The 26,420-nt window shown below is 40.0% G+C and overlaps 1 protein-coding gene and 1 long non-coding RNA gene across 6 annotated transcripts in view; one reads left to right on the top strand and one right to left on the bottom strand.

Moving 5' to 3' along the window:
• Positions 1-26,420, bottom strand: part of tenm3 (teneurin transmembrane protein 3) — a 690,209-nt gene that overhangs the window by 401,534 nt on the left and 262,255 nt on the right. For all 5 annotated transcript variants that reach the window (XM_079656342.1, XM_079656340.1, XM_079656341.1 and 2 more), the window contains one exon: positions 21,067-21,137. The gene's annotated coding sequence lies outside the window, so the exon portion shown is untranslated. The remainder of the gene's footprint in view (positions 1-21,066; positions 21,138-26,420) is intronic.
• On the top strand, positions 2,628-6,873 carry LOC307022985. The gene is made up of 2 exons (XR_013803546.1): positions 2,628-3,121; positions 6,260-6,873. It is a non-coding gene; the product is annotated as an uncharacterized lncRNA (long non-coding RNA).

Raw genomic sequence — 26,420 nt, 5'->3', positions numbered from 1 at the left:
GTCATTACATTTACAATTACATCAAAAGTATTCTAAATAGAACGTGCTAATAACTAGCTGGATTTTCATCAACAGAAGGCTTTGACGGCTCTAGGCTATTCTAGGAGAGCTTGGCTTTTGTTCTCTGTAAGGAAAATATAGGTTGTGTTGAATAGAATGAAAAACAGTATATATCTACAAATAATGAAAACAATCAAGTTCATGAGTCCCAGCAAGGACACAAACCAACACAGGAACACATAGGAGAGTGGTGTTGCAGTGTATTAGGCTCTCAGTGGAATAAGGTCCAAGTGTCATCTCTCTAATACAGATGTGTGTTGGACAGATTAGGTAGATATTGTGCAGTGCAAGCATTACACGGACATGCACATACGCCTTCAATCGATAATTAGAAATGGAGCTAGCTTGAAACATAAATTGCACACTTCTTATTTATACAAGCAAGGAAAAGCACAAAGATAATGAAGCCACCATTTCAAATGACGAATACAATATATTGTCCAGCGGCAGAAAAAACATGGTCCATTAAATTCAAATCATCCTGAATAAACACCAGAAAAATGGTGCAACACAGCACAAAGTAAACCGTGAAAACACCATTTAATATGTGAATGGAAAAAGCATCAGTTTACTGTTTATTCAGATGAACGTTGTCTTTCTGCACGAAGAATTGACTATTAGCTGTGCACTCAACCAGTAGGGATAAGGAGCTCATAATTACAGGAACGCACCGAAGGAATCAAATGATCTTGTCTGAAGAACACAGTAAAGATAACATTAATTAAAAAAAAGTTCAAGATATTATTTTAAATCAAGTAATACAGTATGTCTTCTCATGAATGTACTGTATCATATTTTACCACATGCTCATTATATATACATTTTAACAGGAGTCTTTAGCATGATTAACCTGATGTGTGTGCAGGTATGCATGAGCCTCAATACTTGTTTTGTGTGCGGGGGTGTGTGTGTGTGTGCAGGCACTTGCGTAACGCGCGGCGTGTGTGTGTGAATACATCTATATGCTGTACAACCAGATACATGACTGGATAAAATGTCAAGGATTCGGTACAACTATTGCGATATAACAAGTATAACATGAATGTAAAACACTTAGCGCCCTTAATCTCAAGTGGTTTAACGCTTAACAAATATCTCTCTGAAATAAGTGTTGCCGCTCTCTTTTTTCAACCATTACTTTACTATCTGTTTGTTATTTTTCACAGTTCAACAAAGTTGTAAAAACGTGCTGAAATGATCTTGAGTCTTTAGCCTGCTCGTCTTCTCCTCTCAGTCAGTAGGTGTGGGCACATTAGCTATTTGAGCTCTGTGTTGTAAGTGTAGTGTCCAGATCCGAGCTGAGACTAGATGGATAGTAAGATTGTGCCTCTTCTTTGAAGACTGGGGAGCTTTTTTTAGATTAGCATCTTCAGGAGATAATTAGTTTACTTCAGGATTCCCGTTGCTTTCAGGAAAAATAGCAAGTGCGTGTGTGTGTGTAAGAGACAATAAATGACAGAGACAGAACGAGGGCTGTGACTAGGGGTTTTGATGCAGACGTGTACAATTCTGCATCGATGCAGTGACAGAACATCATCGATTATAGCGTAGTAACGTTGCTTCCTGATTTTACGGCCGCGGCTTTACAATAAAGCTTTTTTTTTTTCTTCCACTTTAATATCAAATCGGTCGGTGACGCCGAGGTCAGGAAACAGACTGACAGCGACACAGCGACACCACACACAGAGCAGTTGGCTTTATCCACCAACACAAGAACACCAGTCCAGAACCAACAGCAGAAGATCCCGCTCTGAATCGATTGTGCTACAGCTTCCTCTGTACCTCTTCGGAAGACCAGATTCCCAGTAGGTAGGCTGGTCTCTTCAGTGGACCACTTGCTGCTTGTTAAGTTTCTCCATTGTTGTGTACAAACTGGATAAAACGCTGGCTTCCTGTTTTTGTTCAGGACTTGATCCCGCCCCCGCCTCCACCTCGACGTAAGCGTGACGTATGCGGTGCTTTTGCTAAAGCCGGACAATTTTTTGGTGCTCGAAATGAACCGGATTCCCGCATCTAAGAGGCTGCTCCGCTGCGGTGTGAACAGGAAAACCTGGTGCTTTTCAAGTTCCAGCTCCGAACCGGCCTGAAACACCGTTGGTGTGAATGAGGTATGAGTGTCACTGCGGCTCAGAGACACACAGGGGAGGGGATTTATGTTTTAAAGAAATACTCGCGTTACAATCATGTAAGGTTTTTTGTGGATTTAGTTAAGTCTTGAATTGCAGAGTATGAATGTCCTCTTGCTATTTTCAGACAATATACTTGTGTAAAGTTTGTGAAGACAGGAGGAAAAAGCTTCCGCGATCACCGTCTCCTCTGTTCCTCCAAACCCCACCGTCTCCTGAAAATAATGAGTAACAGGCTGATAGTGATCTGATAGAAACATTATTATTCACTTAATCACCGATCGATTGAGATATGATGAAGCTAACTTAATCTCCGACAATCATGGGATTTATGTAACAGTAAGACAGAGAATAAGTGTGCACCCACATGCACTATTTTTGTTTCATGCTGTTTTACGCCTGTTGTCTGCTGTGTTCAGACCAAGCGGGCAAACTCTGAGCAAGAGCCGGGACGCCAATACGGAAGTCCTACACACTGCAGTTCATATAATTGGCCGATAGGCGATGGCTGCAGAAAGGAGCAATTTCCATAGACCCCCATGTTAAAATGCCCAATTTTACAGCAGAAAAAATGTTTCTACCCCTGGCTCCATACATTTTATTATTGATATAGTTAGATTCCACCTTCATGTTGATGGATCTGTGAGTGAATTGTTTTCTAACACGACCCTTTTATTTATATTAAGTCTTAAAGTTTTCATAAATTAAGGGCGTGGTCACTTTGAGTGACGGCTCTGTCAAGTGACTGCTGCTGTTAGCTTCTTGTCTCTCTGCTAGCTGCTCCGTGAAGCTAACTACAAGGACTCTGCCTGCTCAGTTCATCCAGGAAACACAACTTGAAGCCGGCCGTGGTTGTTTGTTCTTCATGCTTATATATCGGGCTATTGTGACTCGCTCTGCGGTTAAAACAGACGGCGCATGAATGCGGTTTTGCGGTAAGTGAAACATTGAGTGCTTTATTTATGTGTTAATGATTTTAATCTACGAATGAATGTTAAGGCTTGGGTTAGCGTGTAAGCGAGTGGTAGCTACATTGGTGCTAACGATGCTAATCGTAGCCTCCAAGTTAAAATCATAGACTGTATATATATAAAGGTTAAAACTAGGGCTGTCAAATTAACGCGTTAATAACGCGTTAACGCAAAAAAAATTGACGCCACTAATTATTTTAACGCGATTAACGCATGTGTATTCTTTTTCCTCGGCCGCCCCGTAGTTTCAGAGCGCATTGAGTTTTAAAATACCATCTACAAGCTGATGCTGACAGCCCCCGCTCCTGCCGTCCGCTTGCGGCAGACCACACTTCCACGCTCCCCGGCAGGCACCGACTGGCCATCGGGAGGACCGGGAGGGTGTGTGTATGTGTGGCGCGGGAGAGAGACCTTACGTGTATTGTTGTTGTTGTTAGTATCTGGTGCTAGCTAGCTGCGCTAACGGATATAAGGAGCTGTTTAAATGAAAACAGAGGAGTGACATTTCGCCGACAACTGCCGCCGAGCACTTGACTTTATGCAGGAAGCCAGACAGTGGGAAAAGTCAGCACACTTAGCACGGATAGTGCGCGCAACATGATTGCAGCGTCCAGGCAGCTCCCGTTCGAGCATGCCTTGAGTTGCACATAGCTCCAACGATCCATCACACACAAACACACACACACACACACACACACACACACACACACACACACGCACACGCACACGCACGCACACACCACACACACACACACACACACACTTTGTATTGTATTATTGTATGAGAGAGGTTCCAGGTTGAATTGAGGGAGAATATTTGTAATGTTCAGAGGTGTTGTGTTTAATATTCATGAGAATATTTGTCATTGATCAAATTATAATAAACATTTGCATAAAGCATATTTGTCCACTCGTATGTTGATGAGAGTATTAAAAACCTTGAAAAATATTCCTCTAAGGTACATTTAGAACGGATAAAACATTTGCGATTAATTTGCGATTAATCGCGATTAACTATGGACAACCATGCGATTAATCGCGACTAAATATTTTAATCGACTCACAGCCTAGTTAAAACAAAATAGAGAAGTGTTAAGCTTAAAGTGGGATTATACTGTTGAACAAACAGCTTCTTAGTTTGAGGTTGATAAAATAAGGTCATCCTTGTAACTTAGAGAGATATTTTATTACGTAGGTAGGAACTGTATGCATCACTAAGGTTAATTTAAATTGGCTATGCTCAAATATGTAGACAAGCTATGTCGAAGTAGTAGTGTATGTGAAATCAACCTCACAATAAGATGTGTGTATATTACTAGGGATGCACCGAATATTCGGCTGCCGAAAATTATCGGCCGAAAATGGTTAAAAAGGGGAAAAAATATCACCGAATGTCAGGGAACAGGGTTACGTTGGCAAGCTAACGATTGTTGTGATGAGTAATCAAAATGCGGCGACAAGCACGGCGCGCGACCATGCTCGCGGCTGGCTCACAGCCAACATGTCTGCCGCTTGGAGATATTTAAAAATATCAGAGAAGAGGCACGGATTGCGATTTGTAAAACGTGTTCAGCTGACATTTCTCGAGGGGGTGTAACTGCAAAAGACTTTCACCACTTCGGGATTACTCCACCACTTGAAATCAAAACACCCGGACAAATAAGCGGAGTAAGATCAAATCACAAGCACTGACAGCGAGAGACTGTTCAGCGCTGCCTCTCATGTGCTTGATGAGAAGAGGAACAGACTTATGGCTGATAAAGCAGAGAAGCTACTGTTCATTAAAAAGAACCTCCCACTTTTCCTTAATAAGTAGACAAGGCTGGCTTATCATAAGCTTATCTAGTTCTACATGTCTACTCTATACCCACTTTCCTGAACAATTTCATTGTGAGTTATAATTCACCATCTCAGGTTATCATTAGGGGGAAATGACAGCAGCACAGTGTTCAATATATTGTACTTTCGGTATCTAAATGATACAATGTTGTTTACATTGCTCATGAGGACAGACCACCTTATTTGCAGATTCTTGAAATTGTAATTTAATTTGTAATTGATTGTGGATTTTGTATCCAGTTTTCACTTTATGTATCTTATACAATGTTTACTACTTTGCTTATGAGGACAGACAGCCTTATTTACAGATTCTTGAAATTCAATTGTAATTTCATTTGTAAATAGTGTGGATTTATCCAGTTTGCACATTTGTATGCATGCACTTATAGGTGCATTTGTTGTTGTTGAAGGCCTGGCTGTTACAGTCTTTATTTACACTATTTAGTTGTAGGCCTACTGGCCTAGATGTTTATGCAGTTTTAAAGCACCTTGGCTTTGTTCTGAATGCACTTTGTTGTAGCTATCCTACAGAGAAAAGAAAATGCACTTGACTTGGAATTAGTGTACTGTATGCATTCAAAAGTGCTGAATAAATGTTTTATGGACCCATAATAGTGATTATTATTTAAGTTAAGTTTTGCCATAATCATGTCTTTTTCCATAATCAGGTAGCTGAACAACATTGGTAAAAAATGTATACATTATATATATATATATATATATATATATATATATATATATATATATATTATATATATATATATATATATATATATATATATATATATTTCTATTAATCATTTTCGGCATTCGGTTTTCGGCCAACTGTTTCCTATTTTCGGTATCGGTTTCGGCCAAGAATTTCCCATTCGGTGCACCCCTATATATTACAATTATTAATGTCATATTTCAAGATGAATACTTTAGATATTACAATATGGTTGGTTGAGCTGGAGTTCATTATTGAGCTTACACGTTAAAGTCACAGTCATCTGCGTCTTTGGGTCTAGAAAAGCGCTATATAAATCCCATTTATTATTATTATTATTATCTGAAGAACGAACCCAAACCTTGTTGTTTTTATTAATTGCATTACCAAATGGGTATCATATAAACAGTAAGCATTGGTAACACAACTTCCAAAGTTACAGTAAAATAAAAAGGACCCTGACTCGGACAATACACAATCCAACATGTTCAACAGAAGATAATCAGTTATATTGTTTGTACACATGGTAATTTACATATATCTGTTTGTTTAAGGTGTCCAGGTGATGCAGACAGGCTGAACCAGAGAGTGAGAGACAGAACTGGACTCCTCACAGCAGTGAACTTCAGCACAGGTATAAAGACTCTTTTTTTCACACTGTACAAAGAATCAAGAAAGATATTGGTTTAAATAAATGAAGTATTGACTTTAATACACTGATATACATTCCATAAAACAATACTAGGTCACCTACACATCAGTTAAGTTGAGGGTTTTTTCTGTGCAAAAAGTTACATTTATATGTTAACAAGCAATATGATTTTGTCAGCTTTCTAATTTAATGTATTAAAGGCAAAGATATTTAACACATAGTGAGAACTGCTACTATTTATCTCTGAATATTGTTCAAAGAAAGTGGTAAAAGTTATTCTTTCAGTGAGACAACAGAGCAAGCTTCTACAGTTGCACTACGTTTTGATAACAGTTAAATATTGTTTTGATAATAATATATATTTCAATGTTGATGAACTTCATACTTTTCATTCATAATCTGATTGTCTTTGTAGCTCACTGTTGAAATAAAAAAAAAACATTACAATGACAAAATAATTATATCTACAGCCCCTGAACACACAAACACACCGCTTTCATAAATAACACACTTGTTCTGCAATAATATGTTTTATGTTTCCTGTAATCTTTGTGAGGAAAGGACATGCCTGAAAGACACGACATGTTCTCCTTCTCTGAGTGTCAAGAAGAAGATCCAAGAGGAAAGTTAAAAGCTGATGCTATGAGATTTTAAGACCAGTACACTAAGAAACTACTTTTATTGTAAAAACAGTCAGCCGATCGAATGCACCTATTTCCACATCTACACTCCATCAGCTAATTATTTCTATTTGCCTCGCTTTATGAGCATCACATCACTTGTGCCTTGTACCGCAGAGTTTGCAACGTCACAAATAAATGGGGCCAATCTTCAGTCAGATGTGAATGTGTAATCTAACATTTTCAGTAAGAATAATGGACGAAAGGAGTGCAAATACAAATACAATTTATTGAAATGTGAACCAAAACTTAATCAAACATGTTTTAAATAAAAAGTACATTTGGACAGAAGGTGTAAACCTATTAAATGTATAAGTAAACACATTTAGTCAAATAAAGTGACAGACTAGGCCTTTGCAGTTGGTATCAGCTTTGCCCAGCATGGGCTCCTCCATCAGGCCTGGACCTCCTCGCAGAGGAAAGACCCTCAGTCCTCTCCAAACCAACAGACAGGACGTCCATCACACGGAGGTTTCTCCCTAAAGTCTCTGCAGCTTTCTGGACACCACGCTGTCTCAATAAGTCCACACTGAATATGAGAGGGGGAAAATGAAAATAATAAATGCTTTAGACAATAAGAAACATAAAGTTGACTGTTGAGTTGCTCAGTCTTTTTTAGATTGTCAATACTATTACTGTAACTAATATTTCAGGTTAAGAGGCACATTCAAATAAAGATTGGTCTTTAAATACATGTTGTCTTTTGAATTGTTTGTATAAAGTGAAGGACCTAGAACTGGTACTTAGTTTTAATGATACAGTCTGGTTATTATGCTGTTTGGAGGAGGCCTCACAGGTAAGAGCACTAACTAGCTACCATCACATGTACCTTAGCTTGACTTAAATGTATTAAACTTATAATTAAGTAATATCAAAATATAAATCACTAATGTCATGCAAACATATTAATATTTGCTTGATTCCAGTGTTGAATTTAGCACAATTGCATACAAACTTTAAGGGATTTTAAGATTCTGAAGTATTATGCTAAAAACTCAATAACTTAGATTATTATTTATAGTTTTGCTGAATAGTTTCATGTCCGCTTACCTTAGAAATGTAAAATGCCACGGCAGTGTGCAGATGGGGAGCATGTTAGCTTAGCTTGGTAGCTTCAGCTAGCTCTGGAACTTTCAGCTCGGTGGCAGCAGGTCCCGCCTCAGCTCGGCCTCAGCTCCGCCTCTTTGCCCTTATTTGGAGCAGGCTGGAGAAGGCGGGAGTTGAAGTCTGGCGTCACTGTCGAGCAGTTAGTGGCCGACTCCGCCTACTAAGGGCTTCTCGGCAACTCTGCAGAATCCTATGGGTGACGTCACGGACCCTACGTCCATTTATATATACAGTCTATGGTTCAGACTCAAGTCATGTTCTTGATGCCACATCAAGGACCTTCAGTGTCCTTTTTTTAACAGAAGACCGTTGCTAGAAGCTGCAGCTTGACTGTAGAAGCATTAGTTTTTTGTTTTAAAGGATGGAACAAGACAGATACTCTCACACACATATACTCTATAGGGATGCTACAGCTGTACAATTGATTTATTATGGTTTACTGTATAAATGAATGTCAAGACATTTATGTTATTGATTTCAATAACTTTCTAAATAATAAAAAAAGAGAGTTCATATGTATTTACTGCATGTATTCATTGATAAAAAAAGAAGCCATACGCAGTAATATAGAATATTGAGGATGCAACGCATTGGTATGCATCGTGATGCATCTCGATGCATCGGGATATCGAATGGAATCGGTGACAGGATAATCGTAATCGAATCGTGAGACCAGTGAAGATGCACAGCCCTAGCTGTGACTAACACCTAAAGAGTGGATTCTTCATTTTTCCCACAATATTTCCTGGTCGGTTTATTGGTCTTTCTGGACCCAAATGGGCCGCCTCCCTTTAACCACTTGATTGTTTTTTATTATCCCTCAGGGCCAAACTAAGGGGCTCAAGTCAAGAAGTTAAGAGAGACAAAAGTCGATTGGGGGCCACCCTTTAGAAATGTAATCAAAATCTGAAATGATCTCTAAGGAAGATTTGAAAGTTAAGGAAATAGTTGACAACCTGTCTGTGTATTTTATAGTTTATGCTGTTTTGTCATAAAAACAAGTAATAATGTTTAAAAACCCTGATCCTCATTGTGCTCGAACTTGTGCACCTTGGAGACCATAAGATCTCTGAAAGGGCCCATGTCATGCTTTTCTGGTTATTACCCGTCCCCTTGTGTGTTATGAAGGTTTTTCTGCATATAAACGGTCTGCAGAGTCACAAACCCTCAAAGTACACCCTGTAGCGAGTAAAACTCTAACACAGAAAAGACCTGTCTATGCTGCCCCAGAACGCCCCGTTGGACATTTTTCTTTTTCCATTGTTTTCTTCCAAATGGACAAATCCGTGAAGCTCCTCACACACGTCAACAAGGCAACCAGACCCCACGCAGCATTCTCATCTGTTTGTCCTTACTGCTGTCATTTTCTGGTTGCTAACAAACACCATTGTAACACATAATCACTGATGTTCCGCTGTAACGGTGGTGGACTCATAAGAACAGATTGGGCGAGCTGACCAATCAGAGCACAGTGGGCTCACAGGGGGGGGGGGGGGGGGGCAGGAGCGTTTAGGATAGAGAGTGAATACACATACTATACAGAGATGCTGTACAGATGTAGCACTGAATTTCGGACTCCAGCTTACAGCTTCCTGCCTACGGCCTGCCAAAGACCAGTATAGAGGAATGTTAAGCCCTCCCACTATTTTCCAAGAGGGCGTTGCCAGATTTTCAATTTCAGGTTTTAACCAGGAGATGGCGCTTCATTCACAAATACAGAAAGACAAGTTTCATGGACTTTCAGTTGTGTTTTGAAGAGCATTTTAACACATCAATATTTTAGATCAACTAAAGTATATCTAATCTTGTAATTCAATAATATATAGTCTTTATATATTAAATAATCATAATTATAATGTAAATGTTTACATTACACTTCTTTATTTGTTATGCTCATACTTTAACCTTTACAATCGTTTGCTTTAATATGCAGTATATTTTTGTGTTTGCTTCCTCCTGCTCCCTTTCGGACACATACTGTATGATTTATTATTAATATGAAGATATTATTAAGATAAGATAAGATGTTACTTTATTGATTGAACATTTTAGTTTACAATGTGCTGTCCCACGGTAATTCAGAAGGCTCACAGGTCACATTCCGACCATTATTTAAAACAATAGGTGCTTTCACACCGTCTACAGTTTGATTTGTATAGAGGGAGCTCTGTCAGTTTTCGAATTACCCATTTGCTTTCGGGGAGCCCTATTTTTCAGAGCACATCCTGCTACTAAATATGTCACACGCACGCTCTGTTGACTGGCGCAGCAGCGCGGATGCGATCAATTGCTATAAAAACACTCTTCTACTAATACAGACGGTGTCACTATGCCGGCGGATGTGGCCGTTGTTGAAGCCTCTTCAGGCTCCGCATCGGCAGGCCTCTCCCTCGGTGTGGAGCTGTCAAGCTCGACCCTAACGCCGCTTACAGCCGGCCAACTAAAAGTTGTTTTCCGTTCACGTTGTCATTTTTAGACTCCTTCGCTTCTTTGTTTGTGAATCCAAAAGCTGTGACGCTTGGCTGTTTTCGTTTTGCCATATTTTTTTATTACACAGCCAGAGTTAAAAACATATCAATATGAACATTTCAAATACCGCGCCGGCATCACCGCCATAACCATAGCAACGTAAGTAAGAATGCAGCGCCGCCACGTACAGATGGCAACACCCAGACATATTCACAAATATAAAACAAATATTCAGAAACTGTAATGAACAATAACTATTATTTATTTGATGAACTGTTATTTACAGAAACTCAACATTTCTAATCTGTGTGACACAAATATGCACGATTGTTTTGGGCTCCCCCTATTTATCTCAAAGTCAGCCTTCAGGGGAGCTCCCTCCCTCTTCGGGGGAGCCAAGCTCCCCCTAGTTCCCCCCCATTTCGAACAGTGTCTGTGTCTGAATGGCCAGCGATTAGGTGCGGCGCATTTATCATAGGTGATCAGAGCTAACTGCCTGCCGTCAGATTTCATTTAAAAAACAGATCTGATTTTAAGACTATTTCTGCGCTCATAAAGAATGATAAGAATAAGAATAATGCGTATTGAACTGGTTTCATTCATTAGTGAGTTTATTTAATACTAGAACCGCCAATCGGGTCAGTTTGTGTGATGTGTGTTGTGTGTGTGCAATGTAACTTTTTTTCAATCAAATATTAAAGTCTCCCAGTCCGTGACTTTTCCTGAAAGTGTGTTATGTAGCACCCTATGTTGTTAAAAATTGCATTCTAATAGCGGGATTTGACAGGTTTAGGTAGGCCTATACAAAAACCTCTGGCGGTTCTAGTGTTAAGGTAATTAGGTACAGTAGAAGCCCTTTTTTATCAGTAACGAATTTAGCAGTTGAACATAAAAGTCAACTAACTGAGGGTCACTTGCAATTACAGTGTTGTGTCTAACTGTAAGCTTGTCACTCAGAGTAACCTACCGTTAATTTAGCTGCTGGAGAAGAAAGATCAAGGGGGGAGTGGGGGAGAGAGCTGTGGTTGATGGGCCATTAGTTGTGTAAATACACAGCTGAGAGCTGCCGTTTCATTCAGACTGTTTAAAAAACTGTAACAACGGACTATTTTTCTTAGCGGATGCATGTCAATTTAAATCAATACGTACAACTATTTTGTAAATCAATACATACAACTATTTTTTAAATCAATAAAAACATTTTCTAAATTCATAAAAGCATTCCATTAATATTGGGAGTGATCTCGTTACTTTGTTGAGAATGTTGCCGTGTAATAAGCGGGATAATTTGCAGCGACTTGTTCCTTATGGGGAAAGTAACATCCGTCATGTGTGTGTAGTAGAGGTGTGTGTGGTTAAAACACTTTCATGAAGTGAAGGAATTTCCTTCTATAAAACAGCTGTGGGCAGCAGTGAGTGTCACGGACATGAATTCATAGATCAAGGCAGACTGGTGCACACACTCTCCTGTCCTGCCAGGCGACACGCCCGTTCTAAGCCGTGTCCCTCACTCCTCACATCCCAAGCATCCCCGAAAAGTGTAATATGTTGTTACATCTCAGATGTTATGTTTCAGTTGTGCTCTGTCTATGTTCAGTGATGCAAACTTGTCACCTTTCGGCGAAATTCGCCGTTTTGAATCCAAAATAAGTCGTTTGTGTGATTCATGTAGATCTGCAATAAAAATATTTTTGGGGTATGGGGGGGGCTGGGACCTGGAGTAATCTGCGGCCGTGAGCTGTTATGTGCCATCATGACACGCATGGTGTTCTTTTTTTATATATTATAATGAAGTACGAGCTGTGTGCTCGAGTCTTCCTGTCTGTCGGCTCTGCTCATGGATGTATAATAAGGCTCTGCTGCTCCGAGATGATGGTCTAGCTTCAGCAGCTACATTACCTACGGGTGCGTTCGTTAATATTAACTGTGCGTCCGGAGTCACTGTGGCACAGACTGGACCACTGGTGAACAGCTGTTAGAACGGGCTGTTCAGGTGTTCAGAGCAGAGCTCCCTGTCGGAGCGGCAGAGCGTGATGTGAACTGAAAAGTTTTTCTGTGGCAATATTATTTAAGGAATCGTTGAGCTAGCTAGCTAGCATACATTGTCACTATCTGCTAACGTTAGCTTTAGCCTTCTATTTCTAATAGTTTTTTTCATAGGCTATAAACAGAGGTGGTATAAGTATATATATATTGTACTTGAGTAAAAGTAGAAGTACTCAGATCTTGTACTTGAGTAAAAGTAGAAGTAGGCTACTCAGATCTTGTACTTGAGTAAAAGTAGAAGCACACAGATCTTGTACTAGAGTAAAAGTAGAAGTACTCAAATATTGTACTTGAGTAAAAGTAGAAGCACACAGATCTTGTACTAGAGTAAAAGTAGAAGTACTCAAATCTTGTACTTGAGTAAAAGTAGAAGCACTCAGGTTTTTTACTTGAGTAAAAGTAGAAGCACACAGATCTTGTACTAGAGTAAAAGTAGAAGTACTCAGGTCTTGTACTTGAGTAAAAGTAGAAGTACTCAGATCTTGTAATTGAGTAAAAGTAATAGTCCCAGAGTGTAGGAATACTCTGTTACAGTAAAAGTCCTGCATTCAAAATGTTCCTCAAGTAAAAGTAGAAAAGTATTATCATCAAAATATAGTGAAAGTAGCGACAGTAAAAGTAGTCATTGTGCAGATTGGTCCATTTCAGAATAATAAATATGATATGTTTTATAATGATTGATCATGAAAGTGTTCTCATAGCTGCTAAAGGTGCAGCTAGTTTGAATGACTTTGTATACTGCAGGGTAGCTTGTGGATTTACTCCAGGTGGAACTAAAGTCTGATTTAACACTTGATTATATTTCACTTAATTAATCCAGATCTGTGAAGTAACTAAAGGTATTAAATACATGTAGTGGAGTCAAAGTACACCATGTACCTCTGAACTGTAGTGGAGTAGAAGAACAAAGTAGCAAAACATTGAAATACTTAAATAAAGTACAAGTATCTCAAAATTGTGCCCAAGTATAGAACTTGTTGAGTTTATGAACTTAGTTACTTTACACCAGTGGCTATAAAGATAGAAAGACTAAGCCTTGCACAGAGGCACGAAAATACATTTTCAAAATGCTCAACAGTGCTGCCAAAATTATAAACTGACTGCTACACAATTTAAAATAAATGCTTTTATATATTTTTATTAGATGTGACTCTTTGGCGTTTCTGTTATTATTAACACTGCTGCTTTAGTTGTTCTGACTGCTAAAATCCTCTGTCATTCCGTGGGGTGGGGGAGCCGGGGGCTCGGATCCTTGTCACCTTTTTCATACCTGATGAGTTTGCATCCCTGTATGTTAAAAAGCCTCAGTCACCTTAATTCATGTAATAAAAACATCTCAGGTCAGTAACACTCAAAGCTAAATGTGCAGTACCATGTTCAGCTATGTTACTATTTATAATGTTATTGTTGTTACATCAGAAGATGTACATATTGAAATGATTTCTTAACTTACAGTAGGCTATTTTTTACAATGTGTGTTGGAAGGATTTATTAAATTACAATGAATATTGTCATTGTTGAAGGCTTTTAGAGAAGGGTGAACTATAAGCCTGAATTACATAACATTTTATACCTAAAAACATAAAAGCCACAATAAATAAATAAATCACAATTATTCTAGTTATTTTTACCTCCCGTATTGCTTTCAACCCACCAGCTTTTATGGTGTTGTTACGTCACTAACTGTAAGCTTGTCACATACAGTCTATGGTCACTCAGAGTAACCTACTGTTAATTTAGCTGCTGGAGAAGAAAGATCAGGGGGGGAGGGGGGGAGAGAGCTGTGGTTGATGGGCCATTAGTTGTGTAAATAGACAGCTGAGAGCTGCCGTTTCATTCAGACTGTTTAAAAACGGTAACAACGGACTATTTTTCTTAGCGGATGCATGTCAATTTAAATCAATACATACAACTATTTTTTAAATCAATAAAAGCATTTAAATTAATATTGGGAGTCATGTCGTTACTTTGTTGAGAATGTGGCCATGTAATAAGCGGGATAATTTGCAGCGACTTGTTCCTTATGGGGAAAATAACACCCTTCATCCAGATGAGGATCCCTCCGCTACACTTTGGGATCCTGAAAGACCGACGAAGCTCCATTAAAATATACATATTTTTGGTGAATTACTGAGTTTAGGCACATTAATAACGTTTTAATGAAGTTGAATACAGTATATTTATATGTGTCAGTGATTTCATGTCAATTCGGCGAACATAAACATAAATGATCGTGGTGAAGATGATGATTAAATTAGGATTAAAAATCGAGAGCCGGGCTGCATTTCCTCCCGTTCGTTTTTTTCGAATAACAAAATTATTTTGTTAAATAACAACATGGTGATGTTTTGTAAATGATTACATGTCTCTTATTTAGCACAGTAGTATGATATCCGTGACATATGGATCTTAACAAAGTTCCGCTGTACATCCAGCATACTGTATCTCACTTTATTTCAGATGAGCTCCAGTGTGGAACCCCAATGCACGCCATGGTGGATCAATGATCCATTGCAGCTGGCTTCATTATAATTACGTTTATCTATCACGGGGGCGGTCTCAAGTCAAGCTGGAGGTTTTCCCTTGAGCGAGGGCAGATCACGTACCAATCACGGCCCTCGCGTTTCAAACTGTCTGAAATGAATCGCTACATCTGTATGATAAACCAATGTGAGTTTGGAAGATTGATCAGTGTAAATATATTCTAGTAGACCGCAACAATGGAATTATGATCAGTAGAAATGGCCATGACATGGGACCTTTAAGGTATACAACCTATATTTGAGACACTTCAAAGAAAAAAAGCAAATTAAATGTTGAAGTCTTAATTATCCATCCATCCATCTTCTACCACTTATCCGAGTCTGGGTGCTGAGGTAGCGGTTCCTGTAAATGCATTTTAATCATACATTTCATAAATACACAAGATCTAGAAAGGAAAATGCTCTTAGCTTTCAATATGAATTAGAGGGATTCTTTAGATCAGGGGTGGGGAACCTTTTTCCTCTCAAGGGACATTTAAATGTTTTCAACATCCTCCGAGGGCCGTACAAGTTATTGACCTCTATACTAAAATCACAGCCCATTCATTTGGCATTTCTTTCATGCTGTGCAAAGAATATTTTCATCTGAGTCCGGGGTACTTCCTGGGGGCTTGCCCTGTCAGACGAGACATATAGCACGTGATGACACTCGTGTTGTGTTCAATAGGGCCGCACGATATTGAAAAAAACTGACATCGCGATTTTTTCCCTCCCTGCGATATATATTGCGTTTTTTTTAACTATATTTAACCGGATGAAGGTATTGTCCTCCTGTGCCTCGCTCATTTTTTACCGGTGTTTTGATGGTCTGCAAACTAGCGGGGCGGGGCCTGCTGTGATCTGATCAAGAATTATTGTGATTGGTGGTTTGCTGTGCATGCAGACTAGAGCCTGCGTGTCATTCACGCAAGTACCCCTGACATGAGAGCCGCGCAAGTTTTCCTTTTGTAGCAAGCAGCCACAGCAGCCCTCCTGCTGTACTGGCTTGTAGTTTGTTTATAGCATAACGCTAGCATTTTGCTTCTGGCAACTAGATTTATGATTCAAAAATTATAAAAGTAGGGTTGACATGTGGAGATTATCCGGCTGAACAAAACGTGATCCCTCTCTTAAATGTGTGTCAACCACAGACCTTATTTCAAGCTATTTTCCAAAATCCTATGGAGAATTTGCATTGGTTTTTGACGAAGGAACCGAAAGAAGTTTACTTCCGGGTTTAAGGATGCGTCTCTGCTAGAGGAGTGAGAGTGACGCGTAGCCAAAACCGGAAGCTGCATACACTAACTTTTGTGCTCCGATTTTTACATTAAAATTGAATTATGGATTATAAACAATTGCTTCAAAGCCACAGATACATTATTAACCTATGGATCAACCAATTTTTCTCGTTTTAATGCCATTGAACACGTCTTTTGATCAGATTGACAGCTACGGTGAGACGATCTCCCGTAAAAGCTCCGTAAAGGTACGTGTTTTGATGTCTGTGTTTGCTTCCCCTGTCGCGAGATCGGATCGCTTAGTGATGATACTATACTTAAATAATCTGTGGAGTCTCAGCTTTAATCGGATATATTTTATGTGCAGTTTCGATAAGTAATAAAGGTATCTTTATTTTGAATTTTGTGCTAAAGTGCGTTAGCCTTTTTTTTATAATGAATAAAACCGCACGACCCTGCGGTGTGAATATTGCGCATGCGCATATCGCGGTTATCGCCATGACACGATATATCGTTCAGCCCTAGTGTTCAAGGACCCTGACCTTGGCCAGGAAAAACAGGCACTCACTTGTTTAATTATTTTGCGGTCTAGATTTCTTTAATGTTTTTCTTTTTTGCGTGTGTTTATAAATTACCTCGAGGGCCGTACAAAATGGTCTCGCGGTCCGTATACGGCCCGGGGGCCGGAGGTTCCCCACCTCTGCTTTAGATAGATCCTTCAGGTTAAGGAACATTTTGGATACAATGCTCCATGATGGCGGGATTAAATGTTTACATCCTCAATCCATAATAAGAAAACATAGGGAAATATCTAGGTAGTCTTTATCTGCTACAATGCAGATATCTCCACTGAGAGGTCTGGGTTTACTGTATATAGCAAATAGCTATTCCACCATCCTACACACACTGCCATCACAGGACGGTTCTCCACTTATTAACTACCACATCAACCAAAACTGAAAGCAATGTGTCTCCACTCAGGTAAACAAATCATGAACCACTGCAAATAGCTTATACACCCACATACATTCCCTCACTCCAATTTATGCTCCAATTTGCATTCCACTGGACAATAGATTATACAGGCCAAAGGTAGTCTGTTAACATTGGTGCAGAGCAGTGAAGCTTTGTGTGTATGTATATGAGGGCTGTAACAGTAATTGCCCTGACTTTATAAAGCTTTTTTTGTTCAGCCTAATCAGACAACAATGAGTGTTAGGAGACTCTATTATGTCGCAAAGAGAGACTAGCATTATGCTGCTCACAAAGCCTGTCCAACACTGCCGACACACACCAGGGTGTAAGACCGGAGCTCCTCCACATTACACCATCAGGTCAGAACGGCTATATGTTCATCTGGCTATATGCTGGAGATACTTATTGTCACTGAATGAATAATAATGTTAGACAACAGTAAAGCTCATTATGAGTGTTTCAAAGGTTAACTTGGACAAGCCATGATAGAAATAGCAATTGACAACAGTATTGCACTTTGCATTATTGGTTGCAATATTAACACATGTTCATTGTGTCTGTTTTTTTAATGCACCAACACTCTCTCTGTGTCTATGTCTTGCACAGGTCAACACTGAAAGGCTTCGGATTTAGTGGGAAAAATAACCAAAAATAATAACAAATATGTAGACCTGGAGTGGAGTGCACCAGCTGGGCGTAAAAAAGTAGGTCTTAACTCTAACGTCGAGTTTAGCTACGTCCAATTTAGTGATTCAAATTTACACCGAGTGCACCAAGCCTGGCTAGTCACGGTCGTAGCTGCGCCTACTCTTAAAATGCGCGTCCACATCGATACACGCAAAACAGTAATTGTTGCCAAGCTACACACGTCTACATAATGTAACTCTTGAACTTCTCCATTCGAACAATCAGCACCGGCAAGGTTGGGGAGAGAGCGTAGCGTTTCAGTCTGATCCATGCTGTAGTTGAGGGGAGATCTCCTTGATTCATTCATAAAGGGCATGTCTGCCAAAACGAAACCTCTCTATCAGCTCATTGTCCGAATAGATGTCCAGTGGGTTTTTTCAATCACGGACGACTCTTTCTCGTCATAATGCCCTTTGGTTGTTAAACCTGTAAACAAGACGCACTGCCATTGTTATTTTCCTTCTTGCCTGTTTTATGTTAATATGAATACTAGTCTGTCTTTCCGATTTACGCCTGCTCTATACTAGACGTAAAAGTTACACCCAGGCACAACGCATAGTCTAACGGCCCGTCCACACACAGGCATGAAAAAGATCTTGAAAAATCTTGATGCTGGACGTGTCTGAAGCTTGGCGATTTTTTGCGAGCAACGCGACCAACAACCAATCACAATGTATCTCCCGCCCCCGACATACAAAGCAATAGCAATGTTAAAACGAAGTAAACTGGATATAAACTCCCCAAACAGGCGAAAACCTACCAGTTTCACCCACTGTCTCTGCCACCTCTCTCCATGCCTGGTTCCTCCGGTTTGTATCCCGGTAAATAGTTCTGGTCATAAAGAACCGGGTGATTTGCTTCCGTAATTTCTCGTTTGGAATATGAGGAAATGAACTGCGGTCTGGCTCTCCCAGCTTGCACGCGGTTTGATTGGCTAGCGCTTGTCCTGGCGGGATTTGCATAAACGGGATTTGATTGGCTGATGCCAGCTTCGAAAGCATCGGGAGCATCAAAAGTTGAACATTGCTCAACTTTTGATGCTCACGATGCTTGCAAAGCCTACTCCGCTCCCCACAATGCAGTTCGGCGAAGATTAAAAATCTTCTACGTCACCCCATTCAAGTGAATGGGCGAAGCTTTGAAAGATTTTTTACGTCGTGCACTAGTCATAACTTTAGTTTGGTCTTAACCTTCGGTTCTACGTCGGACATAGAGTTACGACCAGTCTTACGGCCAGCTGGTGCACTCCACTCCTGATGTCCCAAACAATAGGACATTGTCTGTTCAAAAGGCTATGATTTACAGCAAAGCAACCTATTGTGTAGACTTAGTGGGCCACTAACATGTATCAAAAATTGTACACTCCCCCTCCCTACTCCCAGTTGGGCTTCATCTTGCAGAGGGGGCCCACAGTTGTGTACAGACCCGAGGGGTCTAGTGAAACACCTTTGCGAGGGGCCACAAGTTGGCCAGGGCCATCCCTGGGTGGAACAATCTTCTTATTGAAATCAGGACAGCAGGAAAAATACACATTTTCTGTCACAGACTTCCACTGCACATTGGCCATTCAAATCTTTATAATGTTGTTGTACTAAAAACTGTTTGGGTTTATTTAAGCTAATGTTATTCCTTGATTCCTGCTGTTCTGAATTTTTAGAGGGGTATGTGTGTGTTTGTGCCAATTTGATTATGTGTGTCTGCCTGTGTGTATCTTTATTGTCCAGTGTAAAATGCCGACATACCCACTAGGGACAGAAAAACTGTCGATGTGGACATTATTCCAAAATGACTGTGTGTGTGTGTGTGTGTGTGTGTGTGTGTGTGTGTGTGTGTGTGTGTGTGTGTGTGTGTGTGTGTGCGTGTGTGCGTGTGTGCGTGCGTGCGTGCGTGCGTGCGTGCGTGCGTGCGTGCGTGCGTGTGTGTAATGACAGAGCATACTGCACTGTTTAGATCGCTGTGGGACTTTTTAGTGTTTTGGTCAGACAACATCATATATCATGGTGGTTTTTATAACCCAAAGAGCTGTCAGAAAAATAGCAGATAGGAGAAGGGGCGGGGGGCTGAGAGGAGGGTATGCAGGAAGGAGACAAGAGGAAAGAGGAAGACAACAAAGAGGAGGTCACTTGAAATATCTCAGTTCAATAGATGAAGTGGGGAAAAAAGGCCTTCTGTCTTTAATATTAAGCCAGCAAAGCCTAATTCAGTGAAAACACCAAAAAAAAGAAACACAAAAAGAAATGGTCCTTACCTTCTAGCTTTGTTAGACACAAGCAGATGCAAAAGTTTGTGGAGACAGCTATATTAAAAGACTATCAACCATCATCATAAATCACTTAAGAAATAATATGGCTAATGTCAAGGCTCAATCATTTAAAAAATATATTCTGTATTATCCTTTCGGAGGATGCATGCAAATCAGTTTAATAAAACCTGCTATCAAGTGAACTTTAAATTCTCTTTGCAAAGTCTGTCTGTGCTAAATATATCCACTCAGCAATTTGGAAATACACATATTTTTCTATCATTATTTTAAAAGGGACTCATTGCTTAAATACATCCATATTAGCAATATAATATTCTCAATAATGGCATCAACACGGCACTGCAAAACATGCAAATAAAGTTGACGCAAAACAAACTAACATAATTGAATATTTATCACATTTTTCAGACATCCCCCTCCTCCTTTCTTTCCCAGGTTTCTGTGCTCTGTGTTCAGGACAGAGGTGATAAGCTGCAGCTTTTAGCCGGCTGACAGAGTAAAGCCTGAATGAAATGGAAATTGAATAATGTTCTCCAGCTCAGTGCCGGGAGTTTATGGCTTCGTACGCTACTTCCTGGGAGTTCCAGCAACTCCCTGTGCAACAAATAAGAGCCAATATGTTCTAAAGAGCTAAACTCAGCCAGTTACCCTCTGGACAAACATACAGCATAGCAGATACAGCATGTGTTTGTGCGTGTGTGTTTGCAGTCGTACATCATTACCTGTGCTGGCAGGTGTAATGCAGAGGAGAGTGTTAGGTTGAAGCATCAGTGGTTCAGGTCCGCACACGGCGCTGAAAGAAAAAAACAGCAACTTGAGTCAGGATCAAGATGGGTCCAGTATGTAGGACATTATTTGTAATAATGGTATAACTTTAACGTTGTGAATTATAGCATATATTGATAATTCTGAGGCATTCAATCTCAGTCCAGTGCGTTTATGAGGTCACGACAATGAGTGAAGATGTTGGAATGATGATTTTCACTAGTGCAGACATTTTTTAACAACACATATTTGTGTTCTCCCTTTTGATCTTACATACGCAGTAATACCTCTGTCATTGTACACAATAAGAAGTTTCAAATTACCATTAAACAAATATAGAAATGCTATTCCTGATGACCACCAACTGTTTTTGCGTAACCATCCATGATCCAAATTATTTGTAAAAAGTAAAAACCTTTGTGAATTAATCTTGAGAGGGTCAGATGGCGGTTATAATAAGCAGAATTGTTGGTTGGGTACTTATCTCTTTATTTACATGTAAAAGTAGGAAGAAATGTGGTATACTAATATGGGGTAGCACATTACAGATTGCAGTGTGTCTGCAAGTTCAGAATGTTTTGCTGCTGGTGTGATCACATTTTTCTCTAAAAATCTCTCCTTACCCGATATACAGTAACTTGTGGATTTTTCCTTTTACCCAGGGCCTGCAGTAGCAGGACATGAGCCCTCTGGTTCTGAGGTCCCTTTCAACTAAGGGGAAAGTGGACCACAACCACACTTCTCATTCACAGTTGTGTTGTTTGGACCCGCTGCATGCCGACCTGTGCTGACTGTGCATTGCTAAATCTCTATGCTATATGACTGTAGCTGATTTAATCTCCATGACTGAGCCCTTATCCACTGGACATACATCTTTTTGTCAAATTATTATTCACACAATCTAGTATTTGTTTGTGTGAAAACCAAATCAATTTCCCACTTTTTTGCTCTTTGCACCACTGCCAAAACGTGTTACAAAGCACAGAGAGAGACACATAATGGAGACACAAAAATGTACAGGACAAGTCTGGCGTTCAGAACTAATGATGTAACTCTCTCATTCAGATTTGTGTGTGTTTTAATTGATATATTATGTCCTGCGAGGGAGACCTTAACTGTAACTGATAATATCCATTATTCACTAAAAATAGGAGATATATCTCTTGTAGTTTCTGAAAAAGGCAATAAGACAAGCCAACGACAGAAAGCTCCAGTTTTCATCACACTTAATTACTTCCAATCATTTATACGAGTATTATAAATCTGACATGAAGCCAACAGTGTGAATAGATGCAGGTGGTATAGCTACATGGATGAATTCCATACATACACAATGTTAAGCACTTTTATATGATGGAGGTCATTAACATCCACATGTAGTATTCAACTGCAGGGGTAACTAACACATAGTGAAGGTAGTGTATAGCTCTCCACTATGCGTAAGTGATGTGTAACACATTTAGTTGTTTTATGAAATAACACAGGCAAAGATAATCACTCAAACCTGAATTCAAATACCAATATGTATTGTTTTATATTTCTAAACAAATTTCCTTTAATACTGAAACTGAGCAGCCAATTCAATGTTAACTTAAAGTGGACCTATTATGCTATAATGGAACAATGTATTGTAGGGCCATACCTATACAAAACATGTCTGTGAAGTTTTTTGCTTAACATACCAAACAGATCACCCATTGTAGCCATGCCTCATACTGCTCATACCCCTCTTTTGCAGCGCTGTTAGATAGACCCTCCAGAAAAACACGATTCTGCGATCGCAGAATTTACCGCATAATCAGCAAAATGGCGCAGATTTTTAAAAGGCCGCATATTTATCAAAAGACTGCATAATCCCCGCATTTTTCCACACAAAGTTGAGAAAAAAAAAAGTTAACTCGTCTTGACGTGACGTCATCAGCTCGCGCATCACAGAATGTAAACAACACTGTATAGAGTGAACGTGTGGAGCTCACACGATAGAGAAAACACCAAGATGAAAAGATCTAATCCATCTCATTTACCGACGAACATTTCTACTAAAGACCGGGCAAAAAGTGGGGGGAAACTATTCTGCACTCCGTGCAACTGTGTGTTGGAGCATAAGAGAAAATCGACGGTGACGACCCACTTTGATTCATTCAAACATTCGAAAATGCTTTCTGCTGCTGTGGACAAGAAAGCCAAACGACTCACGTTCACCGAGGCATCAACTTCCAAAACCCTTTCGAGTGCTACAAGAAACGAAGTGAGTAGCCCACAAGATTGAAGCTGGTCAGATAACGAACGAGTAAATGAAAACAGAATGAGGCGGAGAAGTGTGTGTGTGTGTGTGGGGGGGGGGTGTGTGTGTGTGTGTGTGCGTGTGTGTGTGTGTGTGTGTGTGTGTGTGTGTGTGTGTGTGTGTGTGTGTGTGTGTGTGTGTGTGTGTGTGTGTGTGTGTGTGTGTGTGTGTGTGTGTGTGTGTGTGTGTGTGTGTGTGTGTGTGTGTGTGTGTGTGTGTGTGAGATTAAAATAGCCCAATTGCTTTTACAATAAATAAACATTGAATGTGTTTAATTGAATAGTAAAGGAGTTTAACGTTAGTGGCAGGTTGTGTGTGAGAGAGAATAAATAAGACAGCTCAATATTTCAAAAGATTGTTATTCTTCTTCCCCGCATATTTAGCATATTTCGCAACTTTCCGCATATTTCGCAACTTCCTGCAATTTCACCGCATAAAATCACATAAAAACCCCGCATATTTAATCGCATAATCAAGGAATTTAGCCCGCATAATCAAGGATTTTTGCCTGCGTTTTTCTGGAGGGTCTAGTTAGAGAAATGCGGATTTTGGGTCCTTAGCGTTAAAAAAAAAAAAAGAGGAGGAGGAGGCGGAGCTAATACCTGATCAGAATTCTACCAGAGATAAAGTTAAATTCTGCTGTGATAAAACGCCATCCTGTTCTAAACCACATCAAAGATTATTTCTGAAACAGTATGGAGCTCAAATGCTTTTTCTCTTGCGGGTTTATCACAAGATGAGTTCTTTTTTTATTTCCTGCTTTTCAAACACATGTGCCCTCCAGTACAGGTTAGCTCTGAGTGTTAGCGACGCTTTATGTATAAAAAGACATCACAAAGTGCATTTTGCATGATAGGTCCCCTTTAACTTAGGCCTACAAAAAAGTGGCCCTTCAGTTACAAGGATAGGTCTTGTAATAAATGACATAATGACATGAGCAATCTTTACCTGAGCTCATTTAAAGATTCCGTCAAACGTGTCCTTCAGCCCACTTGGTCAAACAAAGAGGAAGATACATTATAGCCAAGTGGTTATTGAGTTTATGTCAGTCGTTTTGGACTAAAGCGAAATGGTATGCAACGCAATACATTTTATTACTCATCTTGTGTCAATGGGCAAAATGAAATGACTGATTTTGATCAACCTGTGATGTTTTGAATGCATCCTTAGAACACAGGTGTATTCTAAGGATGCTGTCACCTCCTGCCATGCTGTGGCCTCCCACTGTCTCCTGCCACCGGGCTCTAACCTTTGTGTCCACCAACACGTCAACAGAGTACCTGTCAACAAGAGCAACACAGTTCCATCCATTTCCCAAAGCCAATTTGAAATGTTTAAAAAGCAATATCGGGCCACATATAATTAAACCCCGGTGTGAGCCATTGCATGCTGTAGACTAGTGCCGCACAATATATCGAAAATCTACCGTTATTGGGCTCTCTCAAAAGTTGGGCCATTTTGTCTTCATGCGCCAATGAGCAGCTCTCATCGGAAATAACGAGGCCACGCCTCCGACGCTGTATCCAGTTCTTATTATACATCCATGGTTCCCTCGTCTCAGAGCCAATAGGATTTCTCCAGCTGGTAATAAGGTCTGTGGTCGACACAAATTGAAGAGGCGGATCACGTTTTGTTCTACGACATTAAATCTATAAGCAGTGACCCCACTGGTGATTTCTCAAGAGTTGATGTGTCTGAAGAACGATGGTAGTTACCAAGTGGCTGAATAGGACTACAGAAGTTGTGGAGGATGTTGTACGTCATTACGCAAAACACGTAAACACTCCTCTAACTTTGTTTTCCCTGTTCTGCGTGAAAGCAAGTACCTGCCTCCTGAAAACTGTTCAAACAAAAGCTTCAACTTGTACCATTTAGAATATGTATGTTTGAATATGGATCTTAAAGGGGACCTATCATGCAAAATCCACCTATCAGGGGAATGAGAGGTTGCCGTGACATGGTAACAGTATTGTAACATGACGCTTGTAACTCGGCCCCCTCCTTTGCAGGGGGGCGTTGTCAGCTGCAGCGCATGCAAAGACAGGGTGGAGGAGAGCAAAATAGAGCGAAATGAGGCATGGCTAAATTGCATGATCTGTTTGGTATTTTGAAAAAGAAAACATATAAATATACCTTGTATAGCATGATAGGTCTCCTTTAAGTTGGCGTGACGTTGAAGTCGTGCGACCCTGCAGTACTCGGCTGTAGTTCCTTTATAGCATAACGTTAGCATTTTGCTTCTGGCGATTAGATTTATGATTCGAAAATTATAAAAGTAGGGCAGACATGTGGATATTATCCGGCTGAACAAAACGTGCATTTATCTAATAGGTTCGTTTTCCACAGACCTTATTTCCAGCTATTTTCCAAAATCCTATGGAGAAATCCCATTGCTTTTTTGTGAAGGGAACCCATGCGCAGCTTACTTCCGCGTAAATACGTCATCCCTGCACCACTCTATGGCCAAGGTGGGAAAGCCCATGTTAGCGGAACATGTGATGGCTGAAGGGAGAGAGACGAGTGAGGAAAATATTGGGGTAGAACATGCAGGAGAAGAACTGTTATTTAAAAAAGACAGCACATATATACATTTGAAGTATGTTTCTTTGAAGATGAAGTGTTATAAATGGGTTTTAAGCAAGTCATGACGAACACATGCAGCAACCGCCAGAGGAAACGGGAGGCATCCTCTGGGCCGCAGCTCCTGTTTACATTCATTTTATCTGCTAAAACCACAGCTGCTGCTGCTACAGTATTTAACCACCATGATGCTACAGTATAACCACTCCAAACTCTACACACAACACTTGGTTATTAATTCATATTCAAATTTCTGATGAAGGAGAGTCCGCTCCGGTCACCGGTCTGATTTTGAGAAGTTGAAATGTTTTTTTGTCCGGGCAAGTAGTGCCGAACGATCGGTGTATATACATTCACAACTAGGGATGGGTACCGAGAACCGGTACTAAGTCAATACCGGTACCTGATTGGACGGTGTCGGTATACCGTTACCGTTAAGCCGCTGGA

The sequence above is a fragment of the Notothenia rossii genome, assembly GCF_949606895.1.
Source record: "Notothenia rossii genome assembly, chromosome: 1".
Lineage (NCBI taxonomy): Eukaryota > Metazoa > Chordata > Actinopteri > Perciformes > Nototheniidae > Notothenia > Notothenia rossii.
The sequence above is the reverse complement of the archived record's forward strand: the minus strand, read 5'-3'. Positions and strand labels throughout refer to the sequence as shown.